The sequence below is a fragment of the Hyperolius riggenbachi genome, chromosome 8 (assembly GCF_040937935.1).
Source record: "Hyperolius riggenbachi isolate aHypRig1 chromosome 8, aHypRig1.pri, whole genome shotgun sequence".
Classification (NCBI taxonomy): Eukaryota; Metazoa; Chordata; class Amphibia; order Anura; family Hyperoliidae; genus Hyperolius; species Hyperolius riggenbachi.
In genome coordinates this window covers 261,218,901-261,237,022 of record NC_090653.1, presented here as the reverse complement: position 1 = coordinate 261,237,022, position 18,122 = coordinate 261,218,901, and the positions used below count along the sequence as shown (strand labels likewise).

Here is an 18,122-nt window from a genome sequence, read left to right as displayed (position 1 = left end):
CAGTTAAAATGGGAAATGCTAAGAAGGATTTCTCTTTACTGTAGGAAAATCACTAAGATTAAAACGTGGACAGTGCAATACATATGTTAGGTAAGTAGAGCAAGTATTTATCTACAAATATATGTGGGATTTTTTCTGAGATAGTATGGTCGACAGCTCCTCAACCTATGGGAAATGATCCACAGCCTTGTTCTAAAGCCAGCATTTAGTGCCGACCACTCTGCTCTGAACTAGTGGTGCTTTTCCTTTAAGCGTCTGTACAGTTCTGTGCCATATGTAAAGCCTCAGTGTTCCCGCCCACGTTCCTCGCTGTAAAATTCCTCTTGTCATACAGCTGTCAGCGCGATCCCCGCTATGATGCCAGTTAATAGGATTAGCCCGTCTCTGTCTTCCGATCTAATCACAGCTCTGTAACAGCAATGTGAAGGGAAAAGGGCAGAGGCGAGACACGGAGGATGGCGAGATCGCACTGACGCGTTCTCACTTCCTGCTGGCGGCCTGGAGACAGCGCTCTCCTGCCCGGGACAAAGCCGGCTAATTGGTGCCAATTAAAAGGTCAAGCTCTGAGTGGCATCAAAGTGTCACCCCGACACACAACTCTTTCCAACACTTGCTTCTTCTGTAGAGACTCAACCTATTTCTACTCTGTGGAGAAGTTACTGTAGTTTTACAGAATACCCAAGCAGCTCTGGGTCACCCAAAACCACTAGGTAAGTATAAAGGACTAAAACAGACCGAAAAGCCCTCCTACTAAAAAGCAATGCTTGGTGTGGTTTGCCTTCTTAAAGGACACCCGAGGTGACATGTGACCTCATGAGACATGGGTATGTACAGTGCCTAACACATAAATAATTAGGCTGTGTTCCTTTTTTTCTTTCTCTGCCTGAAAGAGTTAAACATCAGGTACGTAAGAGGCAGTTCCTGTCTGAGTCAGGACTGGGTCAGACTACAGTGTGACCCTCACTGATAAGAAATTCCAACTATAAAACACTTTCCTGGCAGAAAATGGCTTGTGAGAGCAGGAAAGCGATAAAAAGGATCAATACTTCATAGGTTTTAGCTTTGGCATACTTCAATGAATGTGTCATTGAGCAAAAACAATAAAACAGTAAGAACTTAAAAAGTAGATTAAATTATAAAATAAAACTGTGGAATATCTTAAAAAGTCATTTTTAGGAGAAGGAGGATAGATACAATTGTTTATTTCATTAGTTTATTTTTACCTGTGTAATATGTTGGCGCTTTATAAACACAATAAATAATAATAATAATAATAACCTTGGGTGTCCTTTAAAACAGAAGGTATATGCGATAATTCAGCTTTAAGTGTGTAACTGTGGTTACCCACAATGCACCTCTGCTGAATATGCAAATTATGTCTTTATTCCCCTGAAGCCAGGCTTACATGCAGAACCGCTGGTGTATAGCAAGCCTATAGCTTTACATTTTACACAGCCACATCAACCCACATGCAAACAGCCTGTTTCGGGCTGTTGGTCCTCCTCAGTGCATGGCAGGGATTGATATGGCTCTATGGGATAGGGCTTGGACCAGAACAACAGAATGCCCAAGCAACTTGGGGTCACCCAAGGCACTAGGAAAGTATAGGGGACTAAAAGAGACCGAAAAGCCCTCCTACTAAAAAGTAATGCTTGGTGTGGTTTGCCTTCTTAAAACAGAAGGTATTTGCGATCATTCAGAATTAAGTGTGTAACTGTGGTTACCCACAATGCACCACAGCTCAATATGCAAATTGTTATTAAACACTAGCCAATACTTGCCCATTGGGCTCAGCCAAGGTCAGGCCGTGGGAGGGGTGGAGCAGGCTGGCAGTTGAGGTGTGTATGTAGGTGATATATGTAGGGCCAAATAAGGCAAATTTGTTTTTATTCAGGTCTCCAAAACTGTCAACAACTACAAGGACACCTGAAGTGTGAGGGAGATGAAGGCTGACATATTCATTTCCTTTTGAACAATGCAGATTACCTGGCTGCCCTGCTGATCCTCTGCTTCTAATACTTTTAGAACCTGTGTGATTCAGAGACTACTGCAGCCACAAAAATCAGCAGGACAGCCAGGCAACTGGTATTGTCTAAAAGGAAATAAAGGTTTCAGCCTCCATATCCCTCTTATTTCATGTGTGCTTTAAAGTATACTGAGCACCTGGGTGCTCCTAAGTGCATCAAGCAGATTAAACGAACCTCCCCCTATAATGGGCTTTTGGGGGTGCAGCGACCATTTACTTACCTACCCGCTCCACAGCCCCTCCCCTATACGGAAGCTTCCACCTTCCCCTGTCCTGTGCGGCAGGGAGATGTAGTACGTTGCTGTGGTTACATCTTCCGGCCAGGTGATGTAATCACATCAATGGGAACACATAATGCAGCATTCAGGGCAGAAAGGCAAAGGAAAACTTTATGGCTGTAATTTGCTTATCAGTGATGTATACTATATTCCTGACAAGACAGAAGCTGTCACTTCCATGTCTAGAAATTAACTCTTTCTGGTATAAAAATAAAACAAGTAAAACAGCCTGGTTATTAATATGTTTGGCACTGTACATACACATGTTTATCTCATCATGTCACCTCGGATACACTTTAAATGCACGGTGGATCTGCAGCTGGTCCCCATCCGCCACCAATCGATATCTTTCATCTTGAATGATCGATCAATTCAATTGATATCAGCTGACAATCGATTGGTCGATCGATCGAGGCAGCCACTGCAGTGATTTCTTGCAGATTCGATTAAAGTGGTCGAATTGCGCGGATATCAATGGGAAAAATCGATATGTGTATGGTCACCCTAGCTGTATGGTGATCCTTGAAGGGTCAAGCTGGCCATAAGAATAGACAAACAACATTTACAGGATCTTCTCAAAAAATTAGCATATTGTGATAAAGTTCATTATTTTCTGTAATGTACTGATAAACATTAGACTTTCATATATTTTAGATTCATTACACACAACTGAAGTAGTTCAAGCCTTTTATTGTTTTTCTTATTGATGATTTTGGCCTACAGCTCATGAAAACCCCAAATTCCTATCTAAAAAAATTAGCATATTTCATCCGACCAATAAAAGAAAAGTGTTTTTGAAACAAAAAAAGTCAACCTTCAAATAATTATATTCAGTTATGCACTCAATACTTGGTCGGGAATCCTTTTGCAGAAATGACTGCTTCAATGCGGCGTGGCATGGAGGCAATCAGCCTGTGGCACTGCTCAGGTGTTATAGAGGCCCAGGATGCTTCGATAGCGGCCTTAAGCTCATCCAGAGTGTTGGGTCTTGCGTCTCTCAACTTTCTCTTCACAATATCCCACAGATTCTCTATGGGGTTCAGGTCAGAAGAGTTGGCAGGCCAATTGAGCACAGTAATACCATGGTCAGAAAACCATTTACCAGTGGTTTTAGCACTGTGAGCAGATGCCAGGTCGTGCTGAAAATGAAATCTTCATTTCCATAAAGCTTTTCAGCAGATGGAAGCATGAACCCACTTTTGAACCAGAAACCGCGGTAGATGCGCCTGACCTGGGCTACAGAGAAGCAGCACTGGACTGTTGCTCAGTGGTCCAAAGTACTTTTTTCGGATAAAAGCAACTTTTACATGTCATTCGGAAATCAAGGTGCCAGAGTCTGGAGGAAGACTGGGGAGAGGGAAATGCCAAAATGCTTGAAGTCCAGTGTCAAGTACCCACAGTCAGTAATTGTCTGGGGTGCCATGTCAGCTGCTGGTGTTGGTCCACTGTGTTTTATCAAGGGCAGGGTCAATGCAGCTAGCTATCAGGAGATTTTCGAGCACTTCATGCTTCCATCTGCTGAAAAGCTTTATGGAGATGAAGATTTCATTTTTCAGCACGACCTGGCACCTGCTCACAGTGCCAAAACCACTGGTAAATGGTTTACTGACCATGGTATTACTGTGCTCAATTGGCCTGCCAACTCTCCTGACCTGAACCCCATAGAGAATCTGAGGGATATTGTGAAGAGAAAGTTGAGAGACGCAAAACCCAACACTCTGGATGAGCTTAAGGCAGCTATCGAAGCATCCTGGGCCTTCATAACACCTGAGCAGTGCCACAGGCTGATTGCCTCCATGCCACGCCGCATTGAAGCAGTCATTTCTGCAAAAGGATTCCCGACCAAGTATTGAGTGCATAACTGAACATAATTATTTGAAGGTTGACCTTTTTTGTTTCAAAAACACTTTTCTTTTATTGGTCGGATGAAATATGCTAATTTTGTGAGATAGAAATTTTGGGTTTTCATGAGCTGTATGCCAAAATCATCAATATTAAAACAATAAAAGGCTTGAACTACTTCAGTTGTGTGTAATGAATCTAAAATATATGAAAGTCTAATGTTTATCAGCACATTACAGAAAATAATGAACTTTATCACAATATGCTAATTTTTTGAGATCCTGTATATTGCGCTTTTCACCCGTCTGACTCAAAGCAACAGAGATGCAGCCACTAGGGAGCGCTCTACAGGCAGTAGCAGCTTTAGGGAGTCTTGCCCAAAAATTGCGCAGATATCAACGGAAAAAATCGATATGTGTATGGTCACCCTAGCTGTGAAGTGAAACCCTGGTCCCCTGTGTCAGAGGCAGAGCCCTTAAAGGAAACCAAGTGCCACTTTTTTTCCCCTGGTTTCTAAAAGCTATAGGAGCTGCCATGTTCCCCACTCCCCTTCTAGCTGCCCATCATCTATCCAGGGGAAAATGTATCCCTTAGAGGGGTTTTTTTTTTTTAGTACAGATTCTCTTTAAAGCGGATCCGAGATGAAAAACTAACTAGAACAAGTAACTTTTCTATATATCTTATCTAAAGTTTAGCAAACCTAGCTGCAAACAGCTTCAACAGTATATGATTATTTATTCCTGTGATACAATGAGGGCAGCCATGTTCTGTTTGTCACAGGCTGAGGGCTGGAGATGCTATCAGCTTGCCTGTGTGTAATGTGACAAATTCAGTCCCCTCTCCTCCTCCCACCTCATCTCTGCCTCTAAAATCTCTGGCTAGTAACCTTCTCCTCCTCCTGCCCAGACTGAGCTCCCATAAGCCCTTGCTACAGTGCCAAGGCACTCTAGAGGAGCTGTGGGCGTGGCTTGTTTAGTTTATAGGGAACTGGAGTATTAAAACATAACAAATAAGTAAACTATATGAAAGGAACACAATAATGTAATGAGTAAAAGTTTATCTCGGATCGACTTTAAAAGGAAATAAATGTGTCAGCCTCCATATAGCTCTCACTTCAGGTGTCCTTTAAACAGTGTCAGCATGTGTATTGCACAGAGAGCAGGTACATGTTATATAAACCCCAGTTATTTTAGGTTAGAGCGGCACATGATGTGTCTGCCGATTCTCAGCTGGTTATTTCTCATCAGTGGTGGCACTTCGGGGTGTACAGAAAGGATGAAGTTACTGATCAGCAGAGACACACTCTGCATTATTCATACAGAGGAGAGGGGACAGGAAACTAGGCCATGTCAACACCAGCAACACTTATCATTCCCGGCCGCCAGGTGCTCGGCAATCAGAGGCCGCCTCGCTCAGCGATTTACTGCGCTCCTCAATTACCGCAGACTAATGAAATGCGTGTGGATGAGGCGGTGGAAAGTGACTGAAAATAGTGGTGTTTAACCCTGTGAGGTCCACTGGCGTTAGATGGGGGTGGGGCTGGATAGTGTACTGGTTAAAGTGAAGCCAGCACCATTTTTAGCCTCCAGGGCATCTCAATAGCAAATTAATAATGCATACCAACAATGTGGCTCATTCATAAAAAATAATTTTACCTCATTTAAAAGTTTAGCAGAGGGTCTTATAAGGCCCCGTTTACACTTAATCAGTTGGTACGTGTTTTTTTTTCTTCTTCTCCATAGCAGTGCATTTTGAAAAAGATTTCAGTTACAACACATATAATGTGAACTGTGCCATAGGAAAACATGGGCATTACTTTGAAAATCAGTTGTCCTTTCAGTTGTAACTGAGAGCAGCTGATTAAGTGTAAACGGGGCCTTACTCTACTTCCGAGGCCTTCCTTGACCGCAGAAATTTCAGACAAATAAGTACTGAGGTAATTATTTTATTGCACACATTAGCAGAGAGCAAACAAAAGCTTTCATCAGCGGGGTTAGGTGGGGGGGCATAGGGCACCTTGCTTCAAAAACTTATGAGAAGTCACAGATGCTATCTTTACATTTTCCCCTGGATAGATGATGGACAGCTAGAAGGGGAGTGGGGAACATGGCAGCCCCTTTAGCTTTTAGAAACCAGGGAAAAAAAGTGGCACTTGGTTTCCTTTAAGGGCTCTGCCTCTGACACAGGGGACCAGGGTTTCACTTCCGTCTCTTCCTGTTCAGTAAGCCATTACCTATTCAGTGAGGAGACCTTGGGCAAGACTCCCTAAAGCTGCTACTGCCTGTAGAGCGCGCCCTAGTGGTTGCATCTCTGTTGCTTTGAGTCCGAAAGATAAAAGTGCAATATAAATGTTATTTGTCTTTTCTTATGGCCAGCTTGACCCTTCAAGGATCACCATACAGCTAGGGTGACCATACACATATCGATTTTTCCCATTGATATCCGCGCAATTCAATCTCTAACCGAATCTGCAAGAAATCACTGCAGTGGCTGCCTCGATCAATCGACCAATCAATTGTCAGCTGATATCAATTGAATTGATCGATCATTCAAGATGAAAGGTATCGATTGGCAGCGGATGGGGAGCAGCTGCAGATCCACAGTCTAAAGTGGATCCTCTGGATCCTAACAAGCCTTCCCCCGTCCTCCTCCGTCCCTCCGTTAGCCTGCCTGGGTCCCCCGAAGTGCGTCGAGGTAAATATTTACCTCTCCAGGATCCAGCCCAGGCACACTAGCCGCTCTACATTCGGGTTAAGGTGGAAATAGCCGAACCTGATTGATCCGCTGTACTGCGCAGGAGTGAGTCCTTTTGCCTCTGTGCAGAGAGCGGATACGATCGGCTTCGGCTATTTCCACCTAGTCCGAAGGAAAGAGCCACTACTGCGCCTGCGCTGGATCCCGGAGAGGTAAATATATTACAGCTTGTCAAGGGAGGATTCGGGGGAGCCAGCGCTGGATTCCTGCTTCTTCAGAGCTCGGGGAAGCCTCATTGGGTCCCTGAAGCTCCCCCTCCCGAGGTAAGTATCTCCCAGAGGGAATTTTTTTTCTTTACAGAGTCTCTTTAAGCAATACCAGTTGCCTGGCATCCTGCTGATCTCTTCGGCTGCAGTAGTGTCTGAATCACACACCTGAAACAAGCATGCAGCTCATTTTGTAAGAGTTTTGACTGGCTGTCATGCTGATCCTCTGCCTCTACTAGCTGTAACCACAGTCCCTGAACAAGCACGCAGATCAGAAGTGTGACTGGATTAGCTGCATGCTTGTTTCAGGTGTGTGATTCAGACACTACTGCTGCCAGAGAGATCAGCAGGGCTGCCAGGCAATAGGTATTGTTTATTGGGGTCCGTCAGTTGTCAGGAAGTAGAATGCCCGCTATCGCCAGGCACCCTCCTGAGCCCTTTTGAGCAAGATCTTTTCAGCATGCCAGGTTGATCATTCCAAACCAAATTGGGAGGTCAAGTTGGGACATCGATCTCTGCTAGATTCAATTATTATCCTCAAACCTGCAGGATACAGATACCACAATTGGAGTAATGTATGACCATAAGTAATATTCAGGCACACAGGTGAGGAGCTGGAGGGCATGATTATGATAATTTAGTATTTATATAGCGCTTGTATCTTCCACCGCACTGTACAGAGTATGTTGTCTTGTTACTTAACCTCCTTGCCGGTTATACCAAGCTCAGCTCGGGTAACCTGCGCAGGAAGATTTCTCAGGCCCCGCTGGGCCGATTTGCATAATTTTTTTTTTATTGCACGCAGCTAGCACTTTGCTAGCTGCGTGCATACTACAATCGCCGCCGCTCGTCGCTACCCGCCACGCCGCCCCCCCCCCCCAGGCAGCGCTGAGGGGTGGATCGAGACATAATTCCAACAATACCAGTTGCCCGGCTATCCTCCTGATCTCTCTGGCACAGTAGTGTCTGAATCATACACCTGAAACAAGCATGCAGCCAATCCAGTCAGACTTCAGTCAGAAACATGTGATCTGCATTAAAGTATGGGGGGGGGAGAGGGGTCTGGGCACCTTGAAAAAGAACAGAGACAACAGTAGCCCTAATAGCGCAATATCTGTAGCAATGTTCAAATGAAGGAATACAAGTATAGAGCTAGACAGGAGGGGCAACCGAACACTTTAGGCAGGTGGAGATATTTACCCGGCTCCACTAGGGGTGTCCAATGGGTAGGGATGATTAATGAGATGCAAATACTCCTGAAATTATGCAATTTTTATGCAAATATATGCCACTTGAAAAAGGACCAATCAATTTAAACCTGGGTTTAAATTGATTGGTTCGCCACTATAGAAAAAGGCACTCCACAGGCTCAAACTTGCGTTTGTGGTTTATTGAGCAAGACACACTACATGTTACGAGTCTCCTGACCCTTCCTGTCCTGCTCAATAAACCACAAACGCAAGTTTGAGCCTGTGGAGTGCCTTTCTCTATAGTGGTGAAGTTTTCGTTTGGCAGGAGTGGTGGACCTGCAGAGAAAGTGCACCGGCATACGCTACCTTATTAAGGTGAGCTGTACTTGAGCTCCAAGGAGGAGATTTGGTTTAAATTGATTGGTCCATTTTCAAACTGCATACACTTGCATAAAATGTTGCATGAATTTGCATCAACTCGGAAGAGTTTGCATTTCTTTGATCTTCTTTACCAATGGGCTAGACGCAGAACATTTGCTCGCCTCCACAATGGTAACCACCATGTGGGGCTTGGTAGGACCCCTCTAAACTCGAGAGTTGGGGAATGTTAACAGCACTATGAGGGAAAGAGGCGCCCAGAGGTGTATAAAACTAGATTAAAAGCACTAAATTCGAGAAAAGGGAGGTGGCTTATCTCAATAACGACAGTCACATAAGTCAATAAAATGTATTAGCATGGGCAAAGCATTTCGTGGATCTAAGCCCACTTCCTCAAGTCAATACAGTACCGAAGGGATTTCCAAAGGGAATGATTGCCAAGGTTGAGGCGCTCAAAACCTTGGCTATCAATCCCTTCGGCATGGTATTGGCCTGAGGAAGTGGGCTTAGATCCACGAAACGCGTTGCCCATGCCTATACATTTTATTTCCATATGTGACTGTCCTCATTGAGGTAAGCCACCTCCCCTTTCTCGATTTTAGTGTTTTTAACCTAGTTTTATACACCTCTGGGCGCCTCTTTCCCCAATCGTGCTATCTGATCTGCATGCTTGTTCAGGGTCGATGGCTAAAATTATTACAGGCAGAGGATCAGCAGGACAGCCAGGCAATGTGCATTGTTTAAAAGGTAATAAACACGTCAGCCTCCATATCCCTCTCATTTCAGGTCCCCTTTAACTTGAAATAATGCTGTATTGACTGAAGATTACAAAAAAAAAGAAAAAGAAAAAGAACAAAAAAAAAGAAGAAAACACAGTGGCTGAACTTAAGGTGGCCATACACTGGTCGATTTGCCATCAGATTCAACCGACAGATGGATCCCTCTCTGATCGAATCTGATCAGAGAGGGATCGTATGGCTGCCTTAACTGCAAACCGATTGTGAAACGATTTCAGCCTGAAACCGATCACAATCTGTGGAGCTGCCGCTGCCCCTCCCCCCGCCAGCTAAACATTACCTGTTACGGCCGGCATGAGTCCCCTGGTCCCCGCTGTCTTCTTCTCCGCTCCGGGCTCCAGACCGTTCCTGCAGCTACTGAATTTCCTGTCCAGCTGAACCTTGTGGTTTTATTGCTATGTCATCTGGAATTTACTGAATAAAACGACTACAGCACCTTCTACCAGCATTTGGTTTGCGGATCCTTTTGTGCATATTTCCGGACTGGTCTGGCTCCATTGATCCTGCACCTGCTGTTTAGTCTAAAGGGGGTAGAGCGTTTTGAACCTTTTCCCACTACTGCGCCTGCGCTGGATCCCGGAGAGGTAAATATATTACAGCTTGTCAAGGGAGGATTCGGGGGAGCCAGCGCTGGATTCCTGCTTCTTCAGAGCTCGGGGAAGCCTCATTGGGTCCCTGAAGCTCCCCCTCCCGAGGTAAGTATCTCCCAGAGGGAATTTTTTTTCTTTACAGAGTCTCTTTAAGCAATACCAGTTGCCTGGCATCCTGCTGATCTCTTCGGCTGCAGTAGTGTCTGAATCACACACCTGAAACAAGCATGCAGCTCATTTTGTAAGAGTTTTGACTGGCTGTCATGCTGATCCTCTGCCTCTACTAGCTGTAACCACAGTCCCTGAACAAGCACGCAGATCAGAAGTGTGACTGGATTAGCTGCATGCTTGTTTCAGGTGTGTGATTCAGACACTACTGCTGCCAGAGAGATCAGCAGGGCTGCCAGGCAATAGGTATTGTTTATTGGGGTCCGTCAGTTGTCAGGAAGTAGAATGCCCGCTATCGCCAGGCACCCTCCTGAGCCCTTTTGAGCAAGATCTTTTCAGCATGCCAGGTTGATCATTCCAAACCAAATTGGGAGGTCAAGTTGGGACATCGATCTCTGCTAGATTCAATTATTATCCTCAAACCTGCAGGATACAGATACCACAATTGGAGTAATGTATGACCATAAGTAATATTCAGGCACACAGGTGAGGAGCTGGAGGGCATGATTATGATAATTTAGTATTTATATAGCGCTTGTATCTTCCACCGCACTGTACAGAGTATGTTGTCTTGTTACTTAACCTCCTTGCCGGTTATACCAAGCTCAGCTCGGGTAACCTGCGCAGGAAGATTTCTCAGGCCCCGCTGGGCCGATTTGCATAATTTTTTTTTTATTGCACGCAGCTAGCACTTTGCTAGCTGCGTGCATACTACAATCGCCGCCGCTCGTCGCTACCCGCCACGCCGCCCCCCCCCCCCAGGCAGCGCTGAGGGGTGGATCGAGACATAATTCCAACAATACCAGTTGCCCGGCTATCCTCCTGATCTCTCTGGCACAGTAGTGTCTGAATCATACACCTGAAACAAGCATGCAGCCAATCCAGTCAGACTTCAGTCAGAAACATGTGATCTGCATTAAAGTATGGGGGGGGGAGAGGGGTCTGGGCACCTTGAAAAAGAACAGAGACAACAGTAGCCCTAATAGCGCAATATCTGTAGCAATGTTCAAATGAAGGAATACAAGTATAGAGCTAGACAGGAGGGGCAACCGAACACTTTAGGCAGGTGGAGATATTTACCCGGCTCCACTAGGGGTGTCCAATGGGTAGGGATGATTAATGAGATGCAAATACTCCTGAAATTATGCAATTTTTATGCAAATATATGCCACTTGAAAAAGGACCAATCAATTTAAACCTGGGTTTAAATTGATTGGTTCGCCACTATAGAAAAAGGCACTCCACAGGCTCAAACTTGCGTTTGTGGTTTATTGAGCAAGACACACTACATGTTACGAGTCTCCTGACCCTTCCTGTCCTGCTCAATAAACCACAAACGCAAGTTTGAGCCTGTGGAGTGCCTTTCTCTATAGTGGTGAAGTTTTCGTTTGGCAGGAGTGGTGGACCTGCAGAGAAAGTGCACCGGCATACGCTACCTTATTAAGGTGAGCTGTACTTGAGCTCCAAGGAGGAGATTTGGTTTAAATTGATTGGTCCATTTTCAAACTGCATACACTTGCATAAAATGTTGCATGAATTTGCATCAACTCGGAAGAGTTTGCATTTCTTTGATCTTCTTTACCAATGGGCTAGACGCAGAACATTTGCTCGCCTCCACAATGGTAACCACCATGTGGGGCTTGGTAGGACCCCTCTAAACTCGAGAGTTGGGGAATGTTAACAGCACTATGAGGGAAAGAGGCGCCCAGAGGTGTATAAAACTAGATTAAAAGCACTAAATTCGAGAAAAGGGAGGTGGCTTATCTCAATAACGACAGTCACATAAGTCAATAAAATGTATTAGCATGGGCAAAGCATTTCGTGGATCTAAGCCCACTTCCTCAAGTCAATACAGTACCGAAGGGATTTCCAAAGGGAATGATTGCCAAGGTTGAGGCGCTCAAAACCTTGGCTATCAATCCCTTCGGCATGGTATTGGCCTGAGGAAGTGGGCTTAGATCCACGAAACGCGTTGCCCATGCCTATACATTTTATTTCCATATGTGACTGTCCTCATTGAGGTAAGCCACCTCCCCTTTCTCGATTTTAGTGTTTTTAACCTAGTTTTATACACCTCTGGGCGCCTCTTTCCCCAATCGTGCTATCTGATCTGCATGCTTGTTCAGGGTCGATGGCTAAAATTATTACAGGCAGAGGATCAGCAGGACAGCCAGGCAATGTGCATTGTTTAAAAGGTAATAAACACGTCAGCCTCCATATCCCTCTCATTTCAGGTCCCCTTTAACTTGAAATAATGCTGTATTGACTGAAGATTACAAAAAAAAAGAAAAAGAAAAAGAACAAAAAAAAAGAAGAAAACACAGTGGCTGAACTTAAGGTGGCCATACACTGGTCGATTTGCCATCAGATTCAACCGACAGATGGATCCCTCTCTGATCGAATCTGATCAGAGAGGGATCGTATGGCTGCCTTAACTGCAAACCGATTGTGAAACGATTTCAGCCTGAAACCGATCACAATCTGTGGAGCTGCCGCTGCCCCTCCCCCCGCCAGCTAAACATTACCTGTTACGGCCGGCATGAGTCCCCTGGTCCCCGCTGTCTTCTTCTCCGCTCCGGGCTCCAGACCGTTCCTGCAGCTACTGAATTTCCTGTCCAGGGGAAGTTTAAACAGTAGAGGGCGCTCTACTTTTTAAACTTCCTGCTGGGACAGGAAGTTCTGTGTAGCTGCAGCCGGTCCGGAACCCAGCGCGGAAAGAAGACAGCGGGGACCAGGGGACTCGCGTTGGGCGGAACAGGTAATGTATACCCGCTGTATTGCGTCGGTCTTAGGGCATTCGAACGCCGCTATCGACGCACTCCCGACCCGCCGGCGATCGAGAAAAATCTTCCGCACGGACGGATCGACGGGAACGATTGATTTCGTACGGAAATCGATCGTTCGGTCCGCGGTTTGCACGGCGATTTCACGGCCGATTCGATCACTGTGATTGAACCGGCCGTATATCTGCGGGAAAATCGTTAGGTGTATGGGTCCCTTTAGACAAGTGATAAATCGGACGAAACACAAAATAAAACCCCGATATTTCCAGCAATGAAACGTGAATCGGCTCGTGTTTGGCGGGCCTGGTGCTGCCGATATTTCCAGCAATGAAATGTGAAGCGGCTCGTGTTTGGCGGGCCTGGTGCTGTCGCATGGTATTTGCCTAGCGTTGCTGACAGATTCCCGCTGGCGCCTGTATGGGGATGGAATGTAGGGCAGCCCCGAGGTGGTCTGTCTATATTTAGCTATCTCTACCTGCTCCTGATTAATCAAGCGATACGCCTGGAGACCACTAACCAGTGCTGCTCTCATTATGTCACATGTGACGCCCGCCACAAGACAGCGTCATCTTTTATACACGCAGCGAGCGGCTCCCAGCGGCCCGGGACTCGCGGGTAAATAAAAGCGAAAGGTGCGAATCCTGAAATGGAGAGCTAATGCTCAGCCTGCTCTCCTGGTATTCGGTCTTAAAGTGGACCTGAACTCTTGCACAGGACAGAAGGAAAACAGAGAAATGCACCCTGTATGTATTTAGAGAGTTTAGCCTGGCTAATTCCCCCTGACTAATAAAAAGTGTAATGTGATCTTGTAGCTGTGTCAGCTGGCTGTTTGTAAACACAGGATGGTTAACCCAATGTCTGCTTCCATGAAAGAAGGAAGTAGGAACAGTGAAGATTGGTATTAGCTGTAACAAAGAAATGATTTTCTTTAAAGGATACCCGAACTGACATGTGACATGATGAGACAGACATGTGTATGTACAGTGCCTAGCATACAAATAACTATGTTGTGTTCCTTTTTTTCTTTCTCTGTCTGAAAGAGGTAAAAATTAAGTATAAAATTACAGTTTCTGTCCGGGTCGGGACTGGGTCAGACTATAGCAGAACCCTCACTGATAAGTAATTACAGCCATAAAACACTTTTCTGTCAGTAAATGGCTTCTGAGAGCAGGAAAGAGATAAAAAGGGTCAATAATTTATATATTTGACCTCTGGCATATTTCAATGAAGGTGTCATTGAGCAGAGACAATGAAACAGTAAAAACTTAAAAAAAAACTATATTTAAATATAAAATAAAACTGTGGGATATCTAAAAAAAGGATTTAGGAGAAGGAGGATATATACAATTGTTGTTCTAATCAGTTCATTTTGACCTCGGATGTCCTTTAAAGGGAACCAGAGACAAAGCACCCTTGTGTATTTTACCATATATATCAGTAAGAACATTAGAGAAACTGCCTACCCTGCTCTGTTTCATCCTCACTGCTAAAAGCGTCTTATCAGCTGTGATAAGAATCCCGGACTGAGCATTCAGTCTGGCTTTGCAGGGAATAAATATAGCTGAGTCATTATAGCAGAGCCACAAGGGGGCAGGCTTGGGCTTGAAAAGACACCAGAGAAGACAGACTCAGCTATAATCATTCCGTAGCAAAGCTAGACTGAGTGCTCAGTCGGGGATTCTTATCAGAGGTGATAACAGTCAGATTAAACAGAGAACAATGAAACAAAGAGCAGATTAGGTGTTTACTGTCATGTTCCCACTGATTTATAAGGTAAATTACAAGAGGGTGCTACATCTCTGGTTCTCTTTAAAGAGGAACTCCAGCCTAAACAAACATACTGTCATTAAGTTACATTAGTTATGTTAATTAAAATAGATAGGTAATATATTCTCTTACCCACACGGTTTTAAAAGAACAGACAAATGTTTGATTTCATGATGGCAGCCATCTTTTTGGTTGAAAGGAGGTGACAGGGAGCATAAGACACAGTTCCAACTGTCCTGTGTCCTGAGCACATCTCCCAGTTGATAGGCAACGTTAACAACATAGGAATTTCCATCATGCTCTGCACAGCATCAGGGGAAAAAAAGCCCGGGCTTTTTTTTCTTTGATGGGTGGAGCTTAGCTAAAAATGCAGCTAGAAATGATGCTTTGGTAAGAAAAACAAAGTTCTGATGCTGTGAAACTGTTAAAGAAACACCAAGCCTTTTCAGCTCTGCTGAGTAGATTTTTAGTCCGGAGGTTCACTTTGAGGTATGATTTAAAGGAAAATAGGAGAATTAAACTCACCAATGTATGGCCGTGTGAGTAAAGGTGGCATAGGTCTATGGATTTTGCGGCCCGATTGACCATCCAATTCGAAAAACCGTGGCACAGCAAGCATGCCCGATTGCCGAGTCGACCGATGCCTTTGATTGGCTTACATTTAGTTCACACTACAACAGACCCATCCCTAGCAGTGCAGTCTAACAGATTTGCTGTACCATTCCTGCGATGTGCTGCGCTGCATGTCCAGGGAGGATTGAATGGCAACACTGTCTGATGCGTGAAGAAAAAAAAATGGCACTTGTCAAGATTGTTCACTGTGGTAACCCAAGCGATAAAATCATTGCTGGATTTGTCCTTTCCATTTCTGTGCTCTGCATGTCCAGTGACATATGCCAGGTAGCGGAAGTAGTGTGTGCTGGCATCCTAGGCTTCTATACGTTCCTCTGTGTGCCCACAGTGCCACTTGTCACCTCTCAGGCCCGGTTCACATTAGAGTTCATAAACGGTCCGTTCCCGGACCGGAAGGGAGCGGATCGTATGGGAACAGATCCAGTGTTAACCTATGGATTCCGTTCACATCCATCCATTCAAACCGATCCGTTCCGCACAATCCGCTGAACGGAGCACAAGCTTCCCTGCTGCAACAATTTTTCCGGACTGCTGAGCCCAGTGGAACGGAAATGGAAGCTGAAGCACTGCGATGGGGGCAATGAGACTAGTGAAGAAATGGACCGTTCTAAATAGAAAAATATACTTTGGGGTCGGAGGGGGGCAGGGAGGGGATGTGGGGAAATGGAGCGGAAGCAGCGGAACAGAAACTAAGTGAAAACTGATCTGATCAACCGGTGATCAGATCAGTTTTCATGGATGCATTTGCCACTTCAACGCAAGTGTGAACTGGGCCTAAGGCATGCGTGGGCGGTTAACGTGCCTTTCCCGAAAAAGACACGGTTTGCTTTAGCCCACAAATGTGCAGGAAAGGGGCAGGCCTCACTGGTGGGAAAGCAGTTCACTGCTATATCTTCTGCAGCTCATTACTGCCTTTGTCCCAGTCACTCTGCAGTTAATCTGTCTTCCAATCATGGCCCAACTTGTTTGACTCTGCCTTGGCCTAAACTTGATTTTGACTGAACTCTGTCTGCACCAACTTCACCTAGTGCTGACCTCGATCTGCAGCCTGCCTTGATCCTTGGCTGGATAAACTTTTACATCAGCTTGCTTCCTGTTCCCCTCCCATTGGCAGGCGTTCACAAGTAAGGAACTCCCTGCATTTGGACTATAAGACACAGCAACTTTTTTCCCCCAATTTTGGGTGGAGAAAAGGTGAGTCTTATAGTCCAAAAAATACAGTACTTAAAGAGACTCTGTAACAAATTTTTCAGCCTTAGTTCTTCTATCCTATAAGTTCCTATGCCTGTTCTAATGTGCTCTGGCTTACTGCAGCCTTTCCTAATTGCACTGTCTCTGTAATAAATCGTATCTCCTTTCCTCTGTCCTGTCTGTCGGGCTAAAAGCCAGTCCACTCTAGGTCCGGAAACGTATCCGTGGCTGCGTTTTTCAAACCTGATGACAAAACGGAGTCCCGGATACTAATGTTGAAAATAGCAGCCAGCCTCACCCAAGTAAAAAAACGGATCCGTCTGCGTTTGCGGGGATCCGTTTTCAAAACCTGAACGGAAGGTCCGGACCTGCTGCATTTTCACGCAACGGATCAGGACCACGGATACACGCAGGGGTAGTGAAAGCAATGAGAAAACGCATCTCCAGCTCCACAGGCAAAAAACGGATGTTAAAACGGATAGCCTGAGCTTTATGATTGGCCCAAAAAAATCCTCCCACTCCTTCCTAATGATGGAGACGTTTTCTGTCAGGGAAAAACCTGAACGGAAACTGATGCAAAACTGATGCACTTTCATCAGTTTGCAGTACGGTGGGTACTTCCCCTGATCCGGACTGCAGTGTCCGTCCTGCAACCGGGTCTAGTGTGGACCCAGCCTAAGGCTTGAATGTGTGGAATGTGCAGGGCTGCTTGTGATTGGATAGAAGCGATACACACCCTCTGCAGGCCCCCTGCACACTCTGTATGACTCACACACTCTGTTTATGTGAGCCTATTACAAGCTGGTTAGTTTGTTTGTAAACACTGCCTAAAACTGGCAATTACAAGCCAGGATTGCAGCAGAGAGTGGCAGAAACAGCACATAGGGGCACAGGAGAAAATAAGAAATAGAATGGTATGCTTTTTAGTGTAAGAATATTAGTACAGATTCTCTTTAACTCTGAAGAAGCAGATGTTACTCCGCGTTACGTGTCAGTTTCATGATGTTTTGGTAGAGACATAGCCATAGCCATAGCAGCTGCCATGGGGCCCTGGACCATAGGGGGCGCTGTTGGTACTTAATGTATTCTCCATTAACTTTTTTGTATTTTTCTACCCTCTGCAGGAGAATGTAAATTGCCCATTTAACTCATATCCATAGGGTAGAGGCAGGTGGCATTGCTTAAGGGCTACATCCGAGGGTCCCATGAACGTTTTGCTTTGGAGCTCCATAATCTCTAGCTAAACCACTGTGTTTTGTGTAATTGGTGTAATCCGCTTATTATACTTCATAGTATATTACGAAATTGCCCCCGCCCCTTAGGAAAGTCTGCGCATTCATAACTCCTTGGCAGGCTGTGGAACCATTCACGCCCTGTGTTCTTCCAAAGACGGGAGGATCTGTGTTGCCTGAGCGTGCAATCACATGTGCGCAGTGCTGACTCGTTCTTCAGAATTACTTGGGGACGCGAGTACTTTGAAAGCCTTTACGAGGACTCCCGAAGGCATATATAGTTGGTC

General features: G+C 45.3%; 1 protein-coding gene across 3 annotated transcripts in view; it reads right to left on the bottom strand.

Annotated features, from left to right (window-relative positions):
• Positions 1-18,122, bottom strand: part of PNPLA7 (patatin like phospholipase domain containing 7) — a 412,399-nt gene that overhangs the window by 237,159 nt on the left and 157,118 nt on the right. The window lies entirely within an intron of this gene.